Source organism: Thalia democratica, chromosome 8 (genome assembly GCF_965202585.1).
Source record: "Thalia democratica chromosome 8, ktThaDemo2.hap1.1, whole genome shotgun sequence".
Lineage (NCBI taxonomy): Eukaryota > Metazoa > Chordata > Thaliacea > Salpida > Salpidae > Thalia > Thalia democratica.
The window spans coordinates 55,112,087-55,118,469 of NC_139172.1; positions in this window are offsets into that span (position 1 = coordinate 55,112,087).

The following is a 6,383-nucleotide window of genomic DNA, read 5'->3' on the forward strand; positions in this document are numbered from 1 at the left end:
ACTGATTAAATACAAAAGCAGGTAAGTGTATTGTTGTGTGTAAGTTGATATTTTCTTTTGATTACTTTAAACTATTTAAACGTTAAAATGTTTTTTATTTAGAACAGTTAAGTAAAATGCTATAAGTTAAATGACTCAAAAACTTTATTCATTTTAAACAAGCAACATTTTTAAAAGTTCGTTTTATACGAACTTTAGTTTATATAGTTATACAGTTTATATAATAGTTTATACGTTTAAACAAAACAATTACAACTAGGTATTTGTTTAATCTATGGATATTAGGCAAATGTATACCTATCATTTAAAAATGTAAGTGCACAATTACTTTATTTTAATATTTTATTAATATCACTTATACCATTTTACTATTATTTCTCCAGATTTATTTTTTTTAAACTAGTATTAAAGTAAAAACTTTAATATTCAAAAAGATAAAACAGTATAAATAAAATTGTTTATCTACATACATCTTTTTTGTAAGAAATAGTTATACAGTAACTATTAAATGCTTTTATGTTTAACCTAGAATTCAGTATTATAATAATAAGAAACCATGTTTTGTTAATATTAGCTTATAATACAATTGATATGAGAAATTTTAACTTCAAATTATTTGAAATAAATTAAAACTTTAAACTTTTAAAAAACGTTTTTAGTTATAAAGTGAAGAGACCGGAAGTCACTTAACTATTTTAGTCATCATTTTTGCCGCTATTCTAAAAGTTATTGTAATGTTGTTAAAACTAAATACTTTCAGAGAAAGTTTTAGTTTAAATAAAACTTTATGCTATAAAAATTGTTTCTTAATTGTTTTAGTAAAATTTTGTATATTTTTAAAAATGTTTTAAATAAATCTTTACTTTTCAATAACCATCTTTTTACTGAAGTGCTGTACTGTTGATAAGTTATTTTTGTAATACAATTTTTTTATATATGACTTCGTGATTTTAAATATTGAAATACTTTGAAAGTGAAAATTTATTTACAACTTTAATAAAAGAATATTAAAAACTATGAAAACTTTGTAAGTTCATTTATAAAAAGTTTAAACAACTGATTATAAAAGTAAGCACCTAATAAAACTCTAGGACAAATGTTGTCCTATCTCTTAAGACACAAAATTATAATAAACCTTTAACATATTAATTTACTTGAATCAAACAGTTCAATAAAATTAATTTTTATTTTAAAAAAGCAAAAATTAAACATCATTACTCAGTACTAGGCTCGTTTAAAAAAAAAATCATTCTGAAAATTTTTATGTAATTTCAGAGCCAATGAAAATCGTTGATTGATTTGAGTAACAGAAAGTTATATTTAGTAGTTGACCTTTCCTTAGTAATAAAAGTCCGTTAGTCCGTTTTTATTTTAAAATAGAATACTAACGCTTCTGAGTAAACCTTGAAAAATTTGTGAGTATTAAAATATTAAGTATTTGACAACTTTTAAGACTAATAAAAACAAATGAAAGTAGAGCGAAATATCTTTGTTATAATAATATTTTGAAATTTCAACATATAATCAAAACAGATGTGATTTTCAGATCTAAATAAGATTTTTCTTTGTGATCTGTTGGTGTAGAGCTTGAATTATGTACCAAAAATAATTAGCAAGATGTTAATTTTTAACATAGTTAGTGTGAATTATTTTGAGATAAACAGAAAACTAACCCATATCAAAAAAGGTTATAATATAATACTGTTTGATTAGTCTGTCTTAAACATAACTAGTATAAAAGTTGAACAAGAACTTTGACAACATTTAAAGCGTTAGTCCATCATGTGAGCAAACGTTTTTATAATAAAAACCTTTGATGATATGTAGCTATATTTTGCTTAATGTAAATTGTCAGACTTTAAATATTTCACTAGCAAAAAAAAGTTCTGTTTATAAAAAGTGGTTGGTAAACTTTACAAATAAGATAGTAAAAGCATTATAGAGTTATGGTAAGATTTATGCAAACTCTAAAAAATAGTTTAGGTTAAAACTTAAACTTTATTAGATACAAACAATTAAGCTTGGCTAGTTTCACATGTAAAAAGTGAAAACTTAAAATAGGTTAAACATAAATTATATATGTGTTCATTATACTGAAAAACAGATGTTTTATTTTAAACATAAAAAAAACAGTTTTATTTCTTTTCTACCTAATTTACTTCGTGCAGAAGACTATGTCGTTAAAATTAAAATTCTTTCCAAAATGAACAAGTTATAAAAAATTCAACATATGTATAGCAAATTTAGATAAATATAAAACTTGTATACCGAGAATAATTAGTTATACCCAGTTAAATTAAAAGTTTTTAGATAAACATTACAACAGTTATTTGATTTTACTTATATGCTGCATTTAACTTAAATACCAAAACCTGTAACAGAAAACTGTTTATAGCATACAGAACTGAAAAGTTTCAGGTTACGGGTTTCTTTTTTTATACAAAATGTAATTCTAAATTTTCAAGCATGCTCTAAACTAAAGAAACATATCTAGATTTTTTTCGTAAAAATTAAAAATTTTGGTCTCTAAAACATTAAAAAATGTTTGCCTGCCTTTGTAGAGCTATGTAAACAATTAAAACTTCACAAGTTAAGTGTAAGTGTAAACTTAAACTAAAAAAAAAACTTTGTTGTAAAAACTACTTACGTTAATAGATATTTAATAATTTTTCTTATAAGTTGTATTTCGTATAAAATCAGTCAAAATTTTTGAATTAAATTTAAGACTTAATAAATCGATATACAAATTAAACCTGAACTAACTGTATGCTATAAGTATACAGTTAGGAAACTAAAGTTATTAAACTATTAAGCAGCCGATAAACTTATTTTATAAACAAAGCTAAAAGTGCTTTTTTTTACATTTCTTCTAAGTTAAAACATTTACTAGCTTGAATTTTTACATCTCTTTATGGTTTATTTTCAGAATGTACAACAAATAAATGTTTTCAATATATCGATTTTATATATTAAAAACTACTTTTTTTGATTTTACTGAAACATTTTCTTCTTCAGACCCAGCCAAAGATACTTTCAAACCTGGTTTTATTTTCATGTTTGAACTGTGTAAAATATTCCAAACATTTTTAGAAATTATAATATTCGGCTTAATGTTGTATTTTTTCTTACTGTTAAGAAACTGCTTCAAGTTTACACAATCCCCATTTATCATTGAATCGGGTCTTAATTTTTTATCTACCTTATTGCGTGTAGATCTAAATCTTTCATAGTTTTCCTTTTTAACTTTTACACTTTTAATATTAGTTTCGACAAATGGTTTTAAGTTGTTCAAAGTTTCAGCATTTCTTTTCTCAGTAAGAGAAGTTATTTTTTTAGTTTTGTTGCATTTTCTATATTTTTGGTTTTCAGAATTACCAAGTTTACATTTTTCAATTTTAATAGTGGTTTTCACAAACGGTTTTACATTTGCAGTCTTTTTTATCTCTGGAGCAGTTGTTAAATCTTTAACTTCGTTTAAATTTGTAGAACTTTTGCATTTAGAATCACAAGGTTTACTTATTTTGCTTCCAATATTATTTAAAACACTATTATTTAGAGATTCTTCAGATGCTATTGTTTCAGTTTCTGTTGTAGGAAACATCATTACACCGTATTTTTTAGCATAATTTGACATAGTAGTGTTTGTAAATTTTGTTTGCTTAATTTGAATGTTTATTTGAAATTATTTTACTTTGTTTTTACTAATAAATTTTTGTTTTATGTTTATTTCTAGCAATTATGAAACAATTTAAAAGTGGTTAAAAATACTTTTGTAAGTCATTGCTTAAAGACTTAATTTCGATAACTTATAGTTTGTTTCATTAAAGTTTTTTTACATTTTGTTTTTTCTTAGAATATTTTCTGATGAAAACTCGTGACCAGATTTTAATGCTAAGTTTTAATCAAATTAAAACTCTAACTATATAGATAATTTTTGATAAACCAAATTTAGAACTGGTTAGCTAAAATAACTATGAATTAAAACATTTTTAGATTTTAAAAAAAGAAAATCTTAGTATTTAGTCTCCTACCATTTTTACTTTAATACTAAAAGTTTAACTACTTTTTTATTTAAACCAAAAATACTTATTGAATTAGAACTGACATGTTTTTTATGTTACTAATTAATTTCAATTAACAATTTAGCTTTTAGAGGCTACTTTAATAGTTGTAAGTTATAATCTGTAATACTGTTGAACAATACTTAAGGTATAAAAACCTTTTAAACTGAATGTGTGTTGTACTAGTTTTAGAGCTCAGTTCTTTTAGTTTAACTAGAACGATGGTGAAGTAATAGCATACTTCCAAAGTTTCCATTGTAATCCTTTTTTGCTAAAACAAACAATACTTGCAGTTTTTAAAAGTCATGCTTATTTATTAAGCTCGAATAAACATAACTAGAGCTACTAGATAATTATTTTTAATAGAAAAAGATTTTAATGTCAACTATTTTTGTTTTATTTTTTAAACAATAGTAACTAAGCATTTTCAATGTTTTATATCTGATATTTACAGTCCTGGACAAAAATTAAACTGTATAACTGTATAACTGGATAAAAATTAAACTGTGTAACTTGATAACCAAAATGTTCTTTTGGACACCAGTTTCTCAGACCAAAGTTTTTGAGAGCTTCTTTTTATCGTTTAACAAACAGTAAAGCTTATTTACTCATGTTCTTTAAATGAAGTATTTAGTAAATTTAGAAAAATAGCTGTATTAAATTCAATTTATGGTTTGATTCATTATTTCTCTAATGAAAATAATGATGTTTTTTAGTATTGTGGTAGTTAACTTATTTTTTTATAACTAATTCTATTAATTATACTTATGATATATGCGGGGTTTCCAAAGGTTATTTGTAAATTCCTTCTAGTTTTTTAAAAGGCAAGTTTTTGGTAAGATATATCTTTATGATAGATTTTTGTTATCTAATCGAAGTTTATCTAATCGAAGAACTTTACATGTGAAAATAGTTTAAAACTTTAATTTTTTAGTGGATTTCGTTCGAAACTCCAGGTTTTTTTTATTTATGATATTTCAGTTTTTTTGCCTAAGTTGTCAAATTCAAGGATTGTAGGTTTTTTGGTGACCCTGATATATATTTTAATTTTTTTGATCATTTTTTTGTATCATTAATTTATCTGTCACTGACTAAAACTAAATCTATTGTTTTAACATTATTTCTTAAAATGTAATATTATTAAAAAGTTTTGGTACATTTTGTAGAATATAAAATATAAAGTAAATACTAAAGCTCAATAAAAATAACCTTTTTTCAGTCAGTGCGTTGTTCAGTAGTGCAATTAGGTGATAAGGTTTGTAATTAATAACATAAAAATTAATTAATTTTTGAAACTTTTATAGAAAAAATAATTAATAAGTCATTTATCAGGACTCAATATAAAATTATAAACTGTCCGTGGGTTTCCACAGTAAATTTTAACAAACTTACTCTAGACTCTACCTGGTGTTACTAATGCTAAAGAAATTCATTTATGACCCACTTATAAGTGCTGTAAACTTTACAATTATAAGATTTTTATTCTTTCGATAACAATATTTAGACAATGATAAATACTTTTAACTGTAATCAACAAAAACTCAGGCGAAAATCTACAGAGCCGAAGCCTGGACTTTCTTATGCCGCGAGACAAGTTCAAGTTTACAAGGTTTGATCATACCAATTAGATCATCAGACCACAAGCCCTCGGTAGACTAGTATACTTGCACGTATGAATCGTTTGTAGATTGACAACTGCAAGTTCCTCGGTTGTGATAGACTGACGAATTCTAATCAAGAAGAAAACTGATCAGTCTACGGAGGGCTAATGACCGAATTGGTATGACAACCCTTTTATTTTCAGCTATAATAGTAGTTGATTTTTGATTATACTTCGAGGAAAATAAACTCAAGTAATCTTACCATTGTACTGATAAGACATATTACAATTAACCATTTAACAACAGTATTTTTAATTGGAATATATTTAGAAGTAAATATTTTCGGACGGAGCTTCTTGATAAAAATTTACTAATGGTAAATGACTGTTTGACTATTTTATTATCAACAGTTATATTTATTTAAAAATATATTATATTTCGACTTTTTTAGCATATTCGTGTTAGAACGATGGTTTTGATATAGATACTTTGAAAAAGCTACTTAGATTCGGTATATCGCAGTAAAAATCTATGCAATATGAGAAACTTTTGGTATAGTATTTTCTAAATTTAAATGTTTGAATACCTAAATACTTCAATGCGTTTAATAATTTTAGTACTAAACAAATAATATAAAGTCGTCAAAATGAACAAGTGAGTAGTAAGTTTTATTATAGATACAATAATTTCGAATTTTAGTTACTTAGATTAAAAACTAGCT